The sequence below is a fragment of the Lepisosteus platostomus genome, chromosome 8 (genome assembly GCF_059453375.1).
Source record: "Lepisosteus platostomus isolate fLepPlt1 chromosome 8, fLepPlt1.hap1, whole genome shotgun sequence".
Classification (NCBI taxonomy): domain Eukaryota; kingdom Metazoa; phylum Chordata; class Actinopteri; order Semionotiformes; family Lepisosteidae; genus Lepisosteus; species Lepisosteus platostomus.
Window position 1 is genome coordinate 14,871,287 of NC_142618.1, and position 18,364 is coordinate 14,889,650.

The 18,364-nt window shown below is 48.1% G+C and overlaps 1 long non-coding RNA gene and 20 other non-coding genes across 21 annotated transcripts; 13 read left to right on the plus strand and 8 right to left on the minus strand.

The window, feature by feature from the left end:
• Window positions 1–440: 440 nt before the first annotated feature.
• LOC148656135 (uncharacterized) lies at window positions 441–1,249 on the minus strand. Its single transcript, XR_015940800.1, has 3 exons — window positions 849–1,249; window positions 658–717; window positions 441–571 (listed from the first exon to the last, which is right to left on the minus strand). It is a non-coding gene; the product is annotated as an uncharacterized LOC148656135 (long non-coding RNA).
• A 7,520-nt stretch (window positions 1,250–8,769) lies between these two features.
• On the plus strand, window positions 8,770–8,841 carry trnae-cuc (transfer RNA glutamic acid (anticodon CUC)). The gene has a single exon. It is a non-coding gene; the product is annotated as a tRNA-Glu (tRNA).
• An 81-nt stretch (window positions 8,842–8,922) lies between these two features.
• On the minus strand, window positions 8,923–8,994 carry trnaq-cug (transfer RNA glutamine (anticodon CUG)). Its single transcript has one exon. It is a non-coding gene; the product is annotated as a tRNA-Gln (tRNA).
• A 202-nt stretch (window positions 8,995–9,196) lies between these two features.
• trnat-cgu (transfer RNA threonine (anticodon CGU)) lies at window positions 9,197–9,269 on the plus strand. Its single transcript has one exon. It is a non-coding gene; the product is annotated as a tRNA-Thr (tRNA).
• Window positions 9,270–10,324: 1,055 nt separating this feature from the next.
• On the plus strand, window positions 10,325–10,396 carry trnae-cuc (transfer RNA glutamic acid (anticodon CUC)). Its single transcript has one exon. It is a non-coding gene; the product is annotated as a tRNA-Glu (tRNA).
• Window positions 10,397–10,477: 81 nt separating this feature from the next.
• On the minus strand, window positions 10,478–10,549 carry trnaq-cug (transfer RNA glutamine (anticodon CUG)). Its single transcript has one exon. It is a non-coding gene; the product is annotated as a tRNA-Gln (tRNA).
• Window positions 10,550–10,751: 202 nt separating this feature from the next.
• On the plus strand, window positions 10,752–10,824 carry trnat-ugu (transfer RNA threonine (anticodon UGU)). Its single transcript has one exon. It is a non-coding gene; the product is annotated as a tRNA-Thr (tRNA).
• Window positions 10,825–11,879: 1,055 nt separating this feature from the next.
• On the plus strand, window positions 11,880–11,951 carry trnae-cuc (transfer RNA glutamic acid (anticodon CUC)). The gene has a single exon. It is a non-coding gene; the product is annotated as a tRNA-Glu (tRNA).
• Window positions 11,952–12,032: 81 nt separating this feature from the next.
• On the minus strand, window positions 12,033–12,104 carry trnaq-cug (transfer RNA glutamine (anticodon CUG)). Its single transcript has one exon. It is a non-coding gene; the product is annotated as a tRNA-Gln (tRNA).
• A 202-nt stretch (window positions 12,105–12,306) lies between these two features.
• Window positions 12,307–12,379, plus strand: trnat-ugu (transfer RNA threonine (anticodon UGU)). Its single transcript has one exon. It is a non-coding gene; the product is annotated as a tRNA-Thr (tRNA).
• A 1,053-nt stretch (window positions 12,380–13,432) lies between these two features.
• Window positions 13,433–13,504, plus strand: trnae-cuc (transfer RNA glutamic acid (anticodon CUC)). Its single transcript has one exon. It is a non-coding gene; the product is annotated as a tRNA-Glu (tRNA).
• Window positions 13,505–13,585: 81 nt separating this feature from the next.
• trnaq-cug (transfer RNA glutamine (anticodon CUG)) lies at window positions 13,586–13,657 on the minus strand. Its single transcript has one exon. It is a non-coding gene; the product is annotated as a tRNA-Gln (tRNA).
• A 202-nt stretch (window positions 13,658–13,859) lies between these two features.
• On the plus strand, window positions 13,860–13,932 carry trnat-ugu (transfer RNA threonine (anticodon UGU)). The gene has a single exon. It is a non-coding gene; the product is annotated as a tRNA-Thr (tRNA).
• Window positions 13,933–14,987: 1,055 nt separating this feature from the next.
• trnae-cuc (transfer RNA glutamic acid (anticodon CUC)) lies at window positions 14,988–15,059 on the plus strand. The gene has a single exon. It is a non-coding gene; the product is annotated as a tRNA-Glu (tRNA).
• Window positions 15,060–15,141: 82 nt separating this feature from the next.
• Window positions 15,142–15,213, minus strand: trnaq-cug (transfer RNA glutamine (anticodon CUG)). The gene has a single exon. It is a non-coding gene; the product is annotated as a tRNA-Gln (tRNA).
• A 202-nt stretch (window positions 15,214–15,415) lies between these two features.
• trnat-ugu (transfer RNA threonine (anticodon UGU)) lies at window positions 15,416–15,488 on the plus strand. Its single transcript has one exon. It is a non-coding gene; the product is annotated as a tRNA-Thr (tRNA).
• A 1,055-nt stretch (window positions 15,489–16,543) lies between these two features.
• On the plus strand, window positions 16,544–16,615 carry trnae-cuc (transfer RNA glutamic acid (anticodon CUC)). The gene has a single exon. It is a non-coding gene; the product is annotated as a tRNA-Glu (tRNA).
• An 82-nt stretch (window positions 16,616–16,697) lies between these two features.
• trnaq-cug (transfer RNA glutamine (anticodon CUG)) lies at window positions 16,698–16,769 on the minus strand. The gene has a single exon. It is a non-coding gene; the product is annotated as a tRNA-Gln (tRNA).
• A 202-nt stretch (window positions 16,770–16,971) lies between these two features.
• On the plus strand, window positions 16,972–17,044 carry trnat-ugu (transfer RNA threonine (anticodon UGU)). The gene has a single exon. It is a non-coding gene; the product is annotated as a tRNA-Thr (tRNA).
• A 1,055-nt stretch (window positions 17,045–18,099) lies between these two features.
• On the plus strand, window positions 18,100–18,171 carry trnae-cuc (transfer RNA glutamic acid (anticodon CUC)). Its single transcript has one exon. It is a non-coding gene; the product is annotated as a tRNA-Glu (tRNA).
• An 81-nt stretch (window positions 18,172–18,252) lies between these two features.
• On the minus strand, window positions 18,253–18,324 carry trnaq-cug (transfer RNA glutamine (anticodon CUG)). Its single transcript has one exon. It is a non-coding gene; the product is annotated as a tRNA-Gln (tRNA).
• Between the last annotated feature and the right edge of the window lie 40 nt (window positions 18,325–18,364).

Here is an 18,364-nt window from a genome sequence, read left to right on the forward strand (position 1 = left end):
CAGTCACATGTCTGTCCTCACTCTGTGCTTTTCTTCCGAATGTTTAGGCTTGGATAAACACTTTTCACCAAGTTAAGTCCTAATGCCAGGAACTGTTCCTCCGCTCCAATTAACTTGGCTTCGATAGTCCACACGACTAAGACAATTAACTCCTTGTGACCCCCCCCCCCTCCCTCCCATTTGCCTTATTCTGAAAATGGAGATATTGTAATGAGAATAACAATCTGATTAAAATAAAGTTCAGTCTCCTGTCCCACTTACTGATAAACTGAAATGGGAATGTACAGTAGGAACACAAATAACCTTGCCCTTTAATCCATATGTAGCCTGGGAAAGTACACACCGTACTACAATAAACTTAAATGGGGATTCTTTTTACTCTGGATCTGCATGAAATCATAACAAATGAGTGGTTGTATTATTTTCTGTTACAGAACTTAGATTGGATGCAGTGTAACCTTTAACCCTAAAGATTCACATAGATATACATGGAGATATACACACACCAGGATGCACAAAGTGCTACTAAAATAACAAAGACAAAGAAAAAAATATGGTAGTGGCAATTTCCCTAAGGAAAGAAATACACCACATTAGTCTGAATGCCACATTCTTCATTGGTCCCATTACATCACAGAAATATAAAAACAAAACTACTCACTTTAATCTCGTCTAATCCAAGACGCACAGAATATCACAGTCTTCTTTTAACATGCTCTGAACAAGTTAAACAGAATAAGGTCATTCTCAAAAAACAAAACAAATCATTTCCTCCACAAACAATGGTTAAAGAAATGCAAACTATGTATGACCATTTACCATTACGGACATTATTCCCGCAAACTCACCCACAAAGCACTGGAACCTCATGGGAGTCGGGATCACCTCATCCCTAAACATCCACCAATTTTGTCTAACTAATATGTCACCCTCCCCTCATATATCGACAATATACAGTACATCTCTTTCAAGGATTTCCAAACTTCATTTTTGATAGCTACACCATCAACTAAATTCTGAACATTTACCTCTGCATTCACATCACCCATAGCCACACTCCACGCTCAACTTTATGATGTCCACTTCCACAATTACTGGCGCACTGACGTCACTCATACGTGCGTGTCTTAAAGCGACAGCTACCAATTTCAGTGTCAGATTTCAAATATCCACTCCTTAATCACACGGTTACACATAAAATGAATTGGAAGGCATCCTGATTTTTTTACCTAACTTAGCCTTAACCCTAACATAATTCTCACTGATCATTTCAAAACTTTGCATGGAGAATTTGTTGTAACTGTGATGAAGCGTTCTTTCAGGACCCTATGCAGACAGCACAATCTGGGGAGGAGTGAGGAAAACACAGGGAAAAAAGCATGCAAAGGGGCTGGAAGGAAAACAGGGCCCGTGTACAAGGTGCACTGGTGTTCAGGGGGGTGTGTACAAGGCAAACAAGTCCAAGGAAGTCCATAGCAAATCCACGAATTATCCAATGTCCAAAACCGGGAGATCCATCCAGACACAGACCAACAGAGTTGTTCTGTGAGTCAGAGAGTTGTTGTTCAGAGAGTCAGGACGCCGTTGTGAAGCCAATGCCGTCGAGTCGCTCCTTAACTTGCAGGCAGGCAGGCTTCCGGGCATCCATCTTCCAAAGCTGAGCCCAGATTTGCAGGAACGTCTTCATCGGTCTCCTGCTCCATTCATTTCAGTTCGAGGAATGAATCCGAATGCACAGGCCACACGCTTGTCTGGCGATATGTGTGCAACTTGTGTCTTTTTATCTGGGGACAAACGATAAATGGAGTTTCCAACAAAAGTTTGGAAGAGGTGACACCAGCCAGCCCAGTTCAGCTGTCCTAAATCATAATCATAACCAATGTCAATTCCATCTCCTCCCCATCTCCACCTATGCAGCTGTCCCTTGCTCACTCCTCCAGATCACCAGAACCAGTACCCCACTCACATACAATTACACTAAACCACTATAATTAACAGATCGCCCCTTTCTTTCAGCACATAATCCACTATTAGAACTTGCCCATCAACCAGTACTCCTTTACTGTGTAATCTTTTATAGATCGAGACATTTGATTGAGAGTGTGAGAAAATTATTATTGAGAAAATTCCTGTTAAAAAGGCTGAGGTATTCTTCACCAGGACATGTGAGGGATCAGAGGAGATACTAACAACAAGTCTCAACATATACTCTTAAGGGAAGCAGTTCGAGAGCTCTACTCAAGTGGCTGCCCCACTATCTTAGAACACACCCTCCAGAGCACAGGCATTATAGCTTTGTGTTGCCCTGAAAGACTGTTACACCAGATGGTTATTCCATACTGCATTACGCTTTGTATCACAGAACTGAAAAACACGGACAGAACCTGACTACTTACACCAAAAACCTGTAACCTTTGACGTACGTAAATTTGCTGTTATAGTTTTTCACAAATACAGTTTTTTATAGAATTAACTTGGTCAATGGACTTATTACACATTATGACATGGGGAAAATAATAATCTTTTTCATTCTTCCACATTTCTAGTATTAAAAATTAAGGAATTCTGGTCACAACAAGCAACCAAACAGTCTACACTGTTCTGGTATATGCTGGGTCATCATTATCACTCGTCAGAGAAGAGGTTGGGTCATCATCATAGATCGATACTTTATTGTGCACTACTGTGGAAATTTGTCTTTAGATTCTCCCATAAAAGTGCAAAACATAAATGTCACATAAAATCATAAAAGAAGTACATGCAATCACGACAACAGTATGTGATACATAAATAGGTAGTGGGGGACTACATTTACATACATTCATTGAGCAGTTTGATTGCAGATGGGACGAAAGACGTCTTACAAATGTTTTTATTTACTTTGGCGCCCTATACCAACTTCCTGAAGGGAGTATTATGAATTGAGAATGGACTGGGTGTGTGGATTCAGCTATGATGTTCCTTGCAATTCCTTGAGTACTGTATTATGATATAAATATAAACCCCAGGTTTCCATACCAAACTGTTAAATGCCAAGATGCTCTCAACAAGGCTTTTAGATGTCATCTCCATTACATTTTGGTTGACATTAAAGTTCTTTAGTCTTTTAATTAAAAACAGCCTCTGATTTGGTTTCTTAAAAAACTCAACTCTGATCAATATGTGTTCCCAGATATTTAAAACTCTCCAGAACCACTACAGACTGACCATAGAGTACTCTTGTCTGCAAAGATTGCCCACCGGAGGTTTTACCATTTAAGCATTATTCATCAGAGTGTGTTGTGGAGAAATTCTTTTGGGACTGATGTCGATAAGAAGAGCAAATACTGGGCTGTGCCGTTGTGTAAACATGGAGAGACGGCACCTTCCTCCCCACCCAACGGTTCGGCTACACCTCAATCTGTTTGCAGACACGCCCACCGCCCTGCACCCCTTGAGCAGACAGAGAGAGAGCTAGACCCTGCTGGGCTGCAAGAAGAGGTAAAGAAAGTCAACCCAAGCAGCTGCACCTCCTTTTCCAAAGGGAACAAGCTGGAGACACCTCCTAAGCAGTGCTGGATGAGACACAAAGGCCACTAAGACAGCTGAAATGAATGTTTGCTCTACAGAGTCATACGATAGCACATTGGCACTGATGTTTAGGAGCTACGTTATATGAAGTGACACACAAACCAGACAGCACAAGTGGAAACTACAGGGAAGTGCATTTCAAACTAAGAACAGGAGGCGTTTCGTTACTCAAAGGCTTTTAGGAGTGTGGAACAAGCTACCCAGCCATGTTATTGAAGCTGAGGGTAAGGGAAATGAAATCCAAGCTACCAGATCTGAGAACTTACACAATTAAACCAGGCTGTGACCCATATGCAAACCTGATCAGCTTTAACTTCACAATGTGCTGGGAGACTTCTCTTATTCAGTCCATCAAGTAGGGGGTCCTCACAGCAAGGGGAAAGAATACAGAAAGTGTTATATAGCCGGAATGAAGGAGTGTCTAAACATGTCTTCCCAACAGAGAGTGGCTTAGAGTTTATGCCTAATTCATTTTTCAGGATGGCAAGAACTTGAGACAAACTGAGCTACTCTAATGTCATCAACTGAAGCAACTTATTTTCTCATCTCTGAGACAGTTCATGCACAGGTGGTTCTACTTCTCTGGTCATCTACAATGGTCAGTTATCTTCTTCAGTGTTGCTGGCCAGATACATGTCTTTCTCCCTGGCCATCTCCTAGCAACCTAAGCAGAGACAAACAGCCCCCCCTTCACACTGACCAGGGCTGCATGAAATATCCACTGGAGATATTAGTGTCAAGCAAAACCTTAACAAAACGTAACTTTCTCAGCTTTTTAGCATTTGTTAATAACTCATTGCACATTGAGACTGTCATCATTTTCTACATTTCCAATTGATCCTGGGATCAATTAACTACTGACAACCAAACAAACCAGATGGCGCCAGTGGCCTTCTTTTGTCTATGACCCGTCTTTCGTTCTCATGTTTCTGAGCAGCTTCATGCCCGACACCATTATGGGTCCTGAAGAAAAGTGAATGAGACCCCTGACCAGTGACAGAGAAGAAAGCATTGGGATGAGTTTGCTTCCTACACCTCTTTGATTTAGAGCCCTTAATTAATTTCCAGTGGTGTTGTTTCCCATTTTGCTGCTCATGTTACAGCTATGGTTTTAAAAATAAATGTATCTGATTATAGAGGCTTTTATTTCCATTTTATTTTATTTTTATTTACATTGATAAAGGATAAACATTCATATGGAGACTCTTCATTTGTGTTTGTACAAGTCTTATACACCTTTAGGGGCTACGTTTTTTGTACTTCATCTAAGATTTTTTTTTTATTTGTAGATGTTCTCTTTTTTGAGGTTGTGAATTAGTTATGGGTATAGTATGTTGAACAATGAATGATAAAATCATGTACTACATATTCCTTGCAGTGGAGTTAGTGAACTGTTACAAAAAGTACCAGATAAAGTCCAACAGTGTTTGCAATTTTATTTTTTTAAACAGAAATAGCAATATACATTGATGGCACATGGTAGTGGATTTCATCTACAAGTAATATATACAGCATATATGAAGCCCAACAAAGGTCAACTTAGGAGACTTCTGTAACAGATGGTTTTCGGTCATTTCAGTTTATTGCTGTTCCCCTGACTTTCTGAGCCACTGGATTTTTAAAACAGCTTTTTGCTTTCCTCTCACTGCCTACCAGTCCATTGAGAGCCAGCAGCTGTCAAAACTGTTCAAAAACTCACTTGGAAAAATTCGCCAATAAAGGTTATTTTAAGTTGAATTTGCCTCCACAGCTTCTTCACTGCACACCCAAACACCCAAATCCCTGATCTCCCCTAAAAACCAAGATGTAGAGTCCCATCAGACTGAAAAAACAACATATCTGTTCAACTGACGCCCAGATGTGACAGAACACATTTAAGACTTACACTCCATTTAAATATGTATTTCATTGATTTCAGTTCTCTTCACTCCTGAGATATCTGAAAATTCACTATCGCATACTAAAGGCTCTACATACAGCTACTAATAAATACAGTCATTAATAATAAATTACACTTTTATTAATAAGCCCATGTATTAAAAACCCTTAACATTAATAAATGTCTCTGCAAAGCATTTTAGTTAAATATCCATATAATTATAAAGCGACAGTTCATTACATAGTGACGATATCATTTACAATATATTCGGAAACGTTCAAATGTGATGTGCTACTAAATTGAAGTTGTGGTTTTAGTCCCCAACTTCAATAACCTCTAGAGGGCACCAGCTGATACTTTTGTTACGTTTGAATTGAGTTCCTTGCCGATTGGTCAAGAATGCACTAGTTTAGGAAGGAGTCGTGTGCTAAAAACGAGTTTGACTAATGTTAGAACGCTGCTCTCAGACCTTTACAATTGACAAAAGGGTTTGTTAAGTGGATATAGTTGTGTACTTGCTAGATCATTTGTTGCCGGTTTGCAAGATTAAAATGCTGCATTTTGTGCTGGTCAGGTGGGCTTCACGTATTTTGAAATATAGAATTTAAACCCCGCTTGTATCTGTTCTCATTATTTATTTCGTATCTCCTCTGAAAATCAACGAGTTTTCTTGTTTTTTTTCTTCTGCTCAGTGTTTTGAGGAGATCTTTGTGCGAAATAAATTCCTGAATTACTCTGCAAGGCCGAAGGCATCTGCACGTTTAATTTCTTTAGACAATGTTCTAATGTAAAGTCTTTATTATTGTTGTTTTTATTGTTGTTGTTGGTAGTGGTGGTGGAAATGAACTGTAGCTCCATTCCATGCTCTCTAACCTTGTCATATATATATAGTATAACATTTTTTTTTCTATAAGTTTATTTCTGTTATGATTCGCTAACGGGCACAGCGGGCTTCCGTTCCGGAAAGGGGCACCGGACCGAGTAACAAAAGACGGAGGGGGGTGATTGAAAACTAAAACCCAGGAGTGCTCGCAGGTGCGTTACATTCAAATGATTTTACTGTATAAGATATTGTAGCGCTCCGCAAGCGCTACAATATCTATTTATCACCGTGTTTTAAATTGAAGGCGTTCTCATTCGAAACCACCTGAACAAAAGGCTTCAGTTTTCACGCCTGTTGTACTTCTGATATTAGACCGATAAACAATCCCGTATTGACGGCGACCGACCTACCCTTGTGGAGCGAGTCAGTCGTGCTGATGGGCGACTTCGTATTTATCCAAGGCGTGTACCTGTACATTCTCTGTTCAACACGAGTTGCATTTATTCGTGTCTGATAACAGTGCGAACCAAAGTGACGGCCTGAAAGCGTTTTGTTCCTCCTTGTAACAAGTCGCAGGGAGACAAAAGACAGGTCTCATAGTTCGGCCGGGAAAAGCGATCCACAGTCCGTCAACTAAAACATCTGCGCAGTATTTGTTAGATGCTCTCTGCTCTCGATTACTTAGTTTACTAGTGGAAAGCAAAACACTTTCAAAACAGTAATTTAATAAATAATTTAAAGAAGTACACAGTACAGTCTCGTGTCTTGCAATGTATTACCGTTTCCATCTAAAGGGCGTAGTATACCTGCTACGTTCTCCTGTCGCACCCTGTTTAGCATCCAAAATGTTCGCCCATTAGTGACACCAGATAGACAGCACACAGGTGCATATCAGGGTACCAGGCGCCCCGTGCAGTCAGCCAGCCCACGTGTTTGCTAAACGGAGCAGAGCGTTTTGATGTAAACAAGAAATGGGGTTTGCATGCAGGTGCTAAAAAACTTTAAAATCTGCTTATGAAAAAAGACTCAGGAGTTTAAGTTGAGGCATCCTTTTGTCAGAAAAGAGTAACCAGGTTTATGTTACTATGTAAAAAAAAGGTACATTTCCTTAGACAATATACAAAATATTAAAATGGAGAATTTATTTGAACAAACTCTTTGTGAAATCTGCATTTTTATGTATACACGGTATAGAGGCTAACATTTTGTTTTTTTGCTCTCCACATTGTCTAGAACAGTGGCTGTGAAACGTTTTGGACCAAGTACCACCCCTGATCAAACCAAAGCATCCAACTACCACCTACAAGTCATCTTCTCATAGGAACCCCAGAAAATCTCAATGACCAACATGAACGAGTGTGCCCACACACACATAATACATAATGTTAATTCGGCTTGTACAGCCTTGTAGCCGTTTCTGACGCTTGCTAACACTGACAGTGCTGTATGTGTCAGGTTCAGCAGAAGAGCTAGTGTCGGTGCCCAATAGGGGTACCATGCATCTGTTTTTTCCCGGCCATGTCCTCTATTTTGATCCTTATATCTCCGTCCATGGGGAATTTTCAAATATCCAAAAATATCTGGGAATATCGGCCCCATTATTTTCACCGTGAAGAATAATTAACAAAAGTTATAAAGATAGTTAGAAAGAGAGAACGTTGTCATTCAGTTCTCGTCCTGTACTGTACATGTATGATTGTCATGAGAGAGCGAAATCGGGCAGTCAATATCAGTGTCTTTACTCAGTTGTGCAGTGCAGAAGCATTCCCTCGAAAGGCCCCCTATTTTGTTTCTCGTTTCCCTACCCTCAAACACAATGCCAAAGCGAAAGTGTAAATTCAGAGCTAAAAAATCTCTGTGTTTTCCAAGTGGCAGAGAAGACTGGAAAGCTGAATGATTGGTGTGTAAGCCTGGTACTTTTGTCTCCGTGGCAAATAAAGATGTACTTGACTTGCAAGCTCACGTTGACTCAGACAAACACAAAAAAGCAATTCGAAGAGAGAGTTCGTCAACCAAATTAATAGATTATTTTGTAAAATCTGTCAGCAAAACAGAGGATACTGGTATTGCAGCAGAGGGGACTTTCACACAGATAAACATCATCAAAGTTACTTTGCCAAAGAACATAAAACGTGGGATATTTTGAAAATGCTCTGCATCCCGACCCCCTTCCCAGATAAGGATAATAGGAAAGTTTCTCAGGGTGTACTCTTTTTGTGATGTTCAAAATGATTTCAAAATTTGATTTATAACCCTCCTCATTCTTAACAGGAGTGCATGATCTATCGGAGCTGTTGTAGCATTGATTCTTTTGCGGGTTAGATCTAAGTGACGACGGCAGGCGGGGTCGTGTCTTCAACGGGTTACTGCAGTTTTAAGAATCGCTGGTGGACGAGTCTCTGTCTCAATTCAAGATTGCCGAGCTTGGCCCCGCTTTCAGAGCCGACGTCGGTCGCGCTGCGGGCACGCCACAGACGGGAGAGGGCTTTCCTCCGTGTCCCTGGTGGTCTAGTGGTTAGGATTCGGCGCTCTCACCGCCGCGGCCCGGGTTCGATTCCCGGTCAGGGAAGCGTGGCCTTTTTTTTCCCCACCCCGTTTGTTTCAGCGGTAATTCCCGTTTGGCATTCCAGACACCAATTCCACCCACAAAAGGTTCCACCGAGATTTGAACTCGGATCGCTGGATTCAGAGTCCAGAGTGCTAACCATTACACCATGGAACCACACAAGAGCCAGGCCGACTGTCGATTCCCTCGGTGATCTTCGGTGTCTTCCATGGGCCTGTGCAAGACTTCAGCTTCGCCGTGGCGTCCTTTCTCTGCTTTCTCCGCTGTGTAGCTGAGCCGGGCACCGTGTCTCCCTCATGTTGCCAGCTGCTTGACTCGGTACGTTTGTCTGCGCGTGAGTCAGGACCTGGAGCCTTGTGGCTCCATAGCTCAGGGGTTAGAGCACTGGTCTCGTAAACCAGGGGTCGCGAGTTCAAATCTCGCTGGGGCCTTTTGCACTCGGGCTGGACTCGGAGCAGGGTCTCCCACTTGTAAAGGGGTATCAGCTGAGGGCCATAGTTGTGTGATTACTGGCAAGCAACAGGGTGTGGTGGCTCTTGACTTCCTCTGTCTCTTGCTTGCTTCCTGTCCCTCACTCACACCCCACGCCCCGGGGACGTCACACCCTGCTGTGTTAATTGATAGGTGCCGAGGAAAACAATGCCAAGCAGGCTGTCGTTGTCCTCATCAAGTCCCGGGCTCCTCCCCGACTGTGTGGGAACTGACGAGCACTTGCGACAAATGCTGCCATTGGACTCCTTGATTAAGAAGGCGGGGGCCCCTGCGTAGATGAAGCAGCAGTTCAGCAGAAGCGCAAGAGAGATTTTCCTGGAGAGCCTTTGCAGACCAGGAAGCAGACACAAGGGCTGCTTGTGTTTTCATTGCCCGCCACAGGCTGCTTTGGCATAACGGGCTCGACCTGAGCAGCGCGGGCATCCCGGAGCCATCTTATCGCGGTCTGGTTCTGGCCTTGTGTAGGGAAAGCCTGGCGTCAATATCGAAGATAGTCGTTATTCCGTTCCCCCAGCGGCAAAGTGCTCTCAACTTGGTGTAAGTCTTGTTTTCTTCTTTGTGCTGGGCGATCTGGTTTTCTTTGTGTGCGTGAGTGTTAACCCACCGATGTGTGATGGCTGTAACTCCAGTGATTGTGAAGAATCTTTAGAAATCTTGTACTGCAAGTTTTGTCTGTCAAGCGACACTAGTCTGTATGACACTGAACCTGGTGGGTTTCCCTGTTGCGTCCTTCCAGTCATTCATACCACGGTTCCTCCCCCAGGTGGCTGACCATTGTGTCGCGGAAGCCGTTGTAGCAGTGATTCTTTTGCGGGTTAGATCTAAGTGACGACGGCAGGCGGGGTCGTGTCTTCAACGGGTTACTGCAGTTTTAAGAATCGCTGGTGGACGAGTCTCTGTCTCAATTCAAGATTGCCGAGCTTGGCCCCGCTTTCAGAGCCGACGTCGGTCGCGCTGCGGGCACGCCACAGACGGGAGAGGGCTTTCCTCCGTGTCCCTGGTGGTCTAGTGGTTAGGATTCGGCGCTCTCACCGCCGCGGCCCGGGTTCGATTCCCGGTCAGGGAAGCGTGGCCTTTTTTTTCCCCACCCCGTTTGTTTCAGCGGTAATTCCCGTTTGGCATTCCAGACACCAATTCCACCCACAAAAGGTTCCACCGAGATTTGAACTCGGATCGCTGGATTCAGAGTCCAGAGTGCTAACCATTACACCATGGAACCACACAAGAGCCAGGCCGACTGTCGATTCCCTCGGTGATCTTCGGTGTCTTCCATGGGCCTGTGCAAGACTTCAGCTTCGCCGTGGCGTCCTTTCTCTGCTTTCTCCGCTGTGTAGCTGAGCCGGGCACCGTGTCTCCCTCATGTTGCCAGCTGCTTGACTCGGTACGTTTGTCTGCGCGTGAGTCAGGACCTGGAGCCTTGTGGCTCCATAGCTCAGGGGTTAGAGCACTGGTCTTGTAAACCAGGGGTCGCGAGTTCAAATCTCGCTGGGGCCTTTTGCACTCGGGCTGGACTCGGAGCAGGGTCTCCCACTTGTAAAGGGGTATCAGCTGAGGGCCATAGTTGTGTGATTACTGGCAAGCAACAGGGTGTGGTGGCTCTTGACTTCCTCTGTCTCTTGCTTGCTTCCTGTCCCTCACTCACACCCCACGCCCCGGGGACGTCACACCCTGCTGTGTTAATTGATAGGTGCCGAGGAAAACAATGCCAAGCAGGCTGTCGTTGTCCTCATCAAGTCCCGGGCTCCTCCCCGACTGTGTGGGAACTGACGAGCACTTGCGACAAATGCTGCCATTGGACTCCTTGATTAAGAAGGCGGGGGCCCCTGCGTAGATGAAGCAGCAGTTCAGCAGAAGCGCAAGAGAGATTTTCCTGGAGAGCCTTTGCAGACCAGGAAGCAGACACACGGGCTGCTTGTGTTTTCATTGCCCGCCACAGGCTGCTTTGGCATAACGGGCTCGACCTGAGCAGCGCGGGCATCCCGGAGCCATCTTATCGCGGTCTGGTTCTGGCCTTGTGTAGGGAAAGCCTGGCGTCAATATCGAAGATAGTCGTTATTCCGTTCCCCCAGCGGCAAAGTGCTCTCAACTTGGTGTAAGTCTTGTATTCTTCTTTGTGCTGGGCGATCTGGTTTTCTTTGTGTGTGTGAGTGTTAACCCACCGATGTGTGATGGCTGTAACTCCAGTGATTGTGAAGAATCTTTAGAAATCTTGTACTGCAAGTTTTGTCTGTCAAGCGACACTAGTCTGTATGACACTGAACCTGGTGGGTTTCCCTGTTGTGTCCTTCCAGTCATTCATACCACGGTTCCTCCCCCAGGTGGCTGACCATTGTGTCGCGGAAGCCGTTGTAGCAGTGATTCTTTTGCGGGTTAGATCTAAGTGACGACGGCAGGCGGGGTCGTGTCTTCAACGGGTTACTGCAGTTTTAAGAATCGCTGGTGGACGAGTCTCTGTCTCAATTCAAGATTGCCGAGCTTGGCCCCGCTTTCAGAGCCGACGTCGGTCGCGCTGCGGGCACGCCACAGACGGGAGAGGGCTTTCCTCCGTGTCCCTGGTGGTCTAGTGGTTAGGATTCGGCGCTCTCACCGCCGCAGCCCGGGTTCGATTCCCGGTCAGGGAAGCGTGGCCTTTTTTTTCCCCACCCCGTTTGTTTCAGCGGTAATTCCCGTTTGGCATTCCAGACACCAATTCCACCCACAAAAGGTTCCACCGAGATTTGAACTCGGATCTCTGGATTCAGAGTCCAGAGTGCTAACCATTACACCATGGAACCACACAAGAGCCAGGCCGACTGTCGATTCCCTCGGTGATCTTCGGTGTCTTCCATGGGCCTGTGCAAGACTTCAGCTTCGCCGTGGCGTCCTTTCTCTGCTTTCTCCGCTGTGTAGCTGAGCCGGGCACCGTGTCTCCCTCATGTTGCCAGCTGCTTGACTCGGTACGTTTGTCTGCGCGTGAGTCAGGACCTGGAGCCTTGTGGCTCCATCGCTCAGGGGTTAGAGCACTGGTCTTGTAAACCAGGGGTCGCGAGTTCAAATCTTGCTGGGGCCTTTTGCACTCGGGCTGGACTCGGAGCAGGGTCTCCCACTTGTAAAGGGGTATCAGCTGAGGGCCATAGTTGTGTGATTACTGGCAAGCAACAGGGTGTGGTGGCTCTTGACTTCCTCTGTCTCTTGCTTGCTTCCTGTCCCTCACTCACACCCCACGCCCCGGGGACGTCACACCCTGCTGTGTTAATTGATAGGTGCCGAGGAAAACAATGCCAAGCAGGCTGTCGTTGTCCTCATCAAGTCCCGGGCTCCTCCCCGACTGTGTGGGAACTGACGAGCACTTGCGACAAATGCTGCCATTGGACTCCTTGATTAAGAAGGCGGGGGCCCCTGCGTAGATGAAGCAGCAGTTCAGCAGAAGCGCAAGAGAGATTTTCCTGGAGAGCCTTTGCAGACCAGGAAGCAGACACACGGGCTGCTTGTGTTTTCATTGCCCGCCACAGGCTGCTTTGGCATAACGGGCTCGACCTGAGCAGCGCGGGCATCCCGGAGCCATCTTATCGCGGTCTGGTTCTGGCCTTGTGTAGGGAAAGCCTGGCGTCAATATCGAAGATAGTCGTTATTCCGTTCCCCCAGCGGCAAAGTGCTCTCAACTTGGTGTAAGTCTTGTTTTCTTCTTTGTGCTGGGCGATCTGGTTTTCTTTGTGTGTGTGAGTGTTAACCCACCGATGTGTGATGGCTGTAACTCCAGTGATTGTGAAGAATCTTTAGAAATCTTGTACTGCAAGTTTTGTCTGTCAAGCGACACTAGTCTGTATGACACTGAACCTGGTGGGTTTCCCTGTTGTGTCCTTCGTCATTCATACCACGGTTCCTCCCCCAGGTGGCTAACCATTGTGTCGCGGAAGCCGTTGTAGCAGTGATTCTTTTGCGGGTTAGATCTAAGTGACGACGGCAGGCGGGGTCGTGTCTTCAACGGGTTACTGCAGTTTTAAGAATCGCTGGTGGACGAGTCTCTGTCTCAATTCAAGATTGCCGAGCTTGGCCCCGCTTTCAGAGCCGACGTCGGTCGCGCTGCGGGCACGCCACAGACGGGAGAGGGCTTTCCTCCGTGTCCCTGGTGGTCTAGTGGTTAGGATTCGGCGCTCTCACCGCCGCGGCCCGGGTTCGATTCCCAGTCAGGGAAGCGTGGCCTTTTTTTTCCCCACCCCGTTTGTTTCAGCGGTAATTCCCGTTTGGCATTCCAGACACCAATTCCACCCACAAAAGGTTCCACCGAGATTTGAACTCGGATCGCTGGATTCAGAGTCCAGAGTGCTAACCATTACACCATGGAACCACACAAGAGCCAGGCCGACTGTCGATTCCCTCGGTGATCTTCGGTGTCTTCCATGGGCCTGTGCAAGACTTCAGCTTCGCCGTGGCGTCCTTTCTCTGCTTTCTCCGCTGTGTAGCTGAGCCGGGCACCGTGTCTCCCTCATGTTGCCAGCTGCTTGACTCGGTACGTTTGTCTGCGTGTGAGTCAGGACCTGGAGCCTTGTGGCTCCATAGCTCAGGGGTTAGAGCACTGGTCTTGTAAACCAGGGGTCGTGAGTTCAAATCTCGCTGGGGCCTTTTGCACTCGGGCTGGACTCGGAGCAGGGTCTCCCACTTGTAAAGGGGTATCAGCTGAGGGCCATAGTTGTGTGATTACTGGCAAGCAACAGGGTGTGGTGGCTCTTGACTTCCTCTGTCTCTTGCTTGCTTCCTGTCCCTCACTCACACCCCACGCCCCGGGGACGTCACACCCTGCTGTGTTAATTGATAGGTGCCGAGGAAAACAATGCCAAGCAGGCTGTCGTTGTCCTCATCAAGTCCCGGGCTCCTCCCCGACTGTGTGGGAACTGACGAGCACTTGCGACAAATGCTGCCATTGGACTCCTTGATTAAGAAGGCGGGGGCCCCTGCGTAGATGAAGCAGCAGTTCAGCAGAAGCGCAAGAGAGATTTTCCTGGAGAGCCTTTGCAGACCAGGAAGCAGACACACGGGCTGCTTGTGTTTTCATTGCCCGCCACAGGCTGCTTTGGCATAACGGGCTCGACCTGAGCAGCGCGGGCATCCCGGAGCCATCTTATCGCGGTCTGGTTCTGGCCTTGTGTAGGGAAAGCCTGGCGTCAATATCGAAGATAGTCGTTATTCCGTTCCCCCAGCGGCAAAGCGCTCTCAACTTGGTGTAAGTCTTGTTTTCTTCTTTGTGCTGGGCGATCTGGTTTTCTTTGTGTGTGTGAGTGTTAACCCACCGATGTGTGATGGCTGTAACTCCAGTGATTGTGAAGAATCTTTAGAAATCTTGTACTGCAAGTTTTGTCTGTCAAGCGACACTAGTCTGTATGACACTGAACCTGGTGGGTTTCCCTGTTGTGTCCTTCCAGTCATTCATACCACGGTTCCTCCCCCAGGTGGCTGACCATTGTGTCGCGGAAGCCGTTGTAGCAGTGATTCTTTTGCGGGTTAGATCTAAGTGACGACGGCAGGCGGGGTCGTGTCTTCAACGGGTTACTGCAGTTTTAAGAATCGCTGGTGGACGAGTCTCTGTCTCAATTCAAGATTGCCGAGCTTGGCCCCGCTTTCAGAGCCGACGTCGGTCGCGCTGCGGGCACGCCACAGACGGGAGAGGGCTTTCCTCCGTGTCCCTGGTGGTCTAGTGGTTAGGATTCGGCGCTCTCACCGCCGCGGCCCGGGTTCGATTCCCGGTCAGGGAAGTGTGGCCTTTTTTTTTCCCCACCCCGTTTGTTTCAGCGGTAATTCCCGTTTGGCATTCCAGACATCAATTCCACCCACAAAAGGTTCCACCGAGATTTGAACTCGGATCGCTGGATTCAGAGTCCAGAGTGCTAACCATTACACCATGGAACCACACAAGAGCCAGGCCGACTGTCGATTCCCTCGGTGATCTTCGGTGTCTTCCATGGGCCTGTGCAAGACTTCAGCTTCGCCGTGGCGTCCTTTCTCTGCTTTCTCCGCTGTGTAGCTGAGCCGGGCACCGTGTCTCCCTCATGTTGCCAGCTGCTTGACTCGGTACGTTTGTCTGCGTGTGAGTCAGGACCTGGAGCCTTGTGGCTCCATAGCTCAGGGGTTAGAGCACTGGTCTTGTAAACCAGGGGTCGCGAGTTCAAATCTCGCTGGGGCCTTTTGCACTCGGGCTGGACTCGGAGCAGGGTCTCCCACTTGTAAAGGGGTATCAGCTGAGGGCCATAGTTGTGTGATTACTGGCAAGCAACAGGGTGTGGTGGCTCTTGACTTCCTCTGTCTCTTGCTTGCTTCCTGTCCCTCACTCACACCCCACGCCCCGGGGACGTCACACCCTGCTGTGTTAATTGATAGGTGCCGAGGAAAACAATGCCAAGCAGGCTGTCGTTGTCCTCATCAAGTCCCGGGCTCCTCCCCGACTGTGTGGGAACTGACGAGCACTTGCGACAAATGCTGCCATTGGACTCCTTGATTAAGAAGGCGGGGGCCCCTGCGTAGATGAAGCAGCAGTTCAGCAGAAGCGCAAGAGAGATTTTCCTGGAGAGCCTTTGCAGACCAGGAAGCAGACACACGGGCTGCTTGTGTTTTCATTGCCCGCCACAGGCTGCTTTGGCATAACGGGCTCGACCTGAGCAGCGCGGGCATCCCGGAGCCATCTTATCGCAGTCTGGTTCTGGCCTTGTGTAGGGAAAGCCTGGCGTCAATATCGAAGATAGTCGTTATTCCGTTCCCCCAGCGGCAAAGTGCTCTCAACTTGGTGTAAGTCTTGTTTTCTTCTTTGTGCTGGGCGATCTGGTTTTCTTTGTGTGTGTGAGTGTTAACCCACCGATGTGTGATGGCTGTAACTCCAGTGATTGTGAAGAATCTTTAGAAATCTTGTACTGCAAGTTTTGTCTGTCAAGCGACACTAGTCTGTATGACACTGAACCTGGTGGGTTTCCCTGTTGTGTCCTTCCAGTCATTCATACCACGGTTCCTCCCCCAGGTGGCTGACCATTGTGTCGCGGAAGCCGTTGTAGCAGTGATTCTTTTGCGGGTTAGATCTAAGTGACGACGGCAGGCGGGGTCGTGTCTTCAACGGGTTACTGCAGTTTTAAGAATCGCTGGTGGACGAGTCTCTGTCTCAATTCAAGATTGCCGAGCTTGGCCCCGCTTTCAGAGCCGACGTCGGTCGCGCTGCGGGCACGCCACAGACGGGAGAGGGCTTTCCTCCGTGTCCCTGGTGGTCTAGTGGTTAGGATTCGGCGCTCTCACCGCCGCGGCCCGGGTTCGATTCCCGGTCAGGGAAGTGTGGCCTTTTTTTTTCCCCACCCCGTTTGTTTCAGTGGTAATTCCCGTTTGGCATTCCAGACATCAATTCCACCCACAAAAGGTTCCACCGAGATTTGAACTCGGATCGCTGGATTCAGAGTCCAGAGTGCTAACCATTACACCATGGAACCACACAAGAGCCAGGCCGACTGTCGATTCCCTCGGTGATCTTCGGTGTCTTCCATGGGCCTGTGCAAGACTTCAGCTTCGCCGTGGCGTCCTTTCTCTGCTTTCTCCGCTGTGTAGCTGAGCCGGGCACCGTGTCTCCCTCATGTTGCCAGCTGCTTGACTCGGTACGTTTGTCTGCGCGTGAGTCAGGACTTGGAGCCTTGTGGCTCCATAGCTCAGGGGTTAGAGCACTGGTCTTGTAAACCAGGGGTCGCGAGTTCAAATCTCGCTGGGGCCTTTTGCACTCGGGCTGGACTCGGAGCAGGGTCTCCCACTTGTAAAGGGGTATCAGCTGAGGGCCATAGTTGTGTGATTACTGGCAAGCAACAGGGTGTGGTGGCTCTTGACTTCCTCTGTCTCTTGCTTGCTTCCTGTCCCTCACTCACACCCCACGCCCCGGGGACGTCACACCCTGCTGTGTTAATTGATAGGTGCCGAGGAAAACAATGCCAAGCAGGCTGTCGTTGTCCTCATCAAGTCCCGGGCTCCTCCCCGACTGTGTGGGAACTGACGAGCACTTGCGACAAATGCTGCCATTGGACTCCTTGATTAAGAAGGCGGGGGCCCCTGCGTAGATGAAGCAGCAGTTCAGCAGAAGCGCAAGAGAGATTTTCCTGGAGAGCCTTTGCAGACCAGGAAGCAGACACACGGGCTGCTTGTGTTTTCATTGCCCGCCACAGGCTGCTTTGGCATAACGGGCTCGACCTGAGCAGCGCGGGCATCCCGGAGCCATCTTATCGCGGTCTGGTTCTGGCCTTGTGTAGGGAAAGCCTGGCGTCAATATCGAAGATAGTCGTTATTCCGTTCCCCCAGCGGCAAAGTGCTCTCAACTTGGTGTAAGTCTTGTTTTCTTCTTTGTGCTGGGCGATCTGGTTTTCTTTGTGTGTGTGAGTGTTAACCCACCGATGTGTGATGGCTGTAACTCCAGTGATTGTGAAGAATCTTTAGAAATCTTGTACTGCAAGTTTTGTCTGTCAAGCGACACTAGTCTGTATGACACTGAACCTGGTGGGTTTCCCTGTTGTGTCCTTCCAGTCATTCATACCACGGTTCCTCCCCCAGGTGGCTGACCATTGTGTCGCGGAAGCCGTTGTAGCAGTGATTCTTTTGCGGGTTAGATCTAAGTGACGACGGCAGGCGGGGTCGTGTCTTCAACGGGTTACTGCAGTTTTAAGAATCGCTGGTGGACGAGTCTCTGTCTCAATTCAAGATTGCCGAGCTTGGCCCCGCTTTCAGAGCCGACGTAGGTCGCGCTGCGGGCACGCCACAGACGGGAGAGGGCTTTCCTCCGTGTCCCTGGTGGTCTAGTGGTTAGGAATCGGCGCTCTCACCGCCGCGGCCCGGGTTCGATTCCCGGTCAGGGAAGCGTGGCCTTTTTTTTCCCCACCCCGTTTGTTTCAGCGGTAATTCCCATTTGGCATTCCAGACACCAATTCCACCCACAAAAGGTTCCACCGAGATTTGAACTCGGATCGCTGGATTCAGAGTCCAGAGTGCTAACCATTACACCATGGAACCACACAAGAGCCAGGCCGACTGTCGATTCCCTCGGTGATCT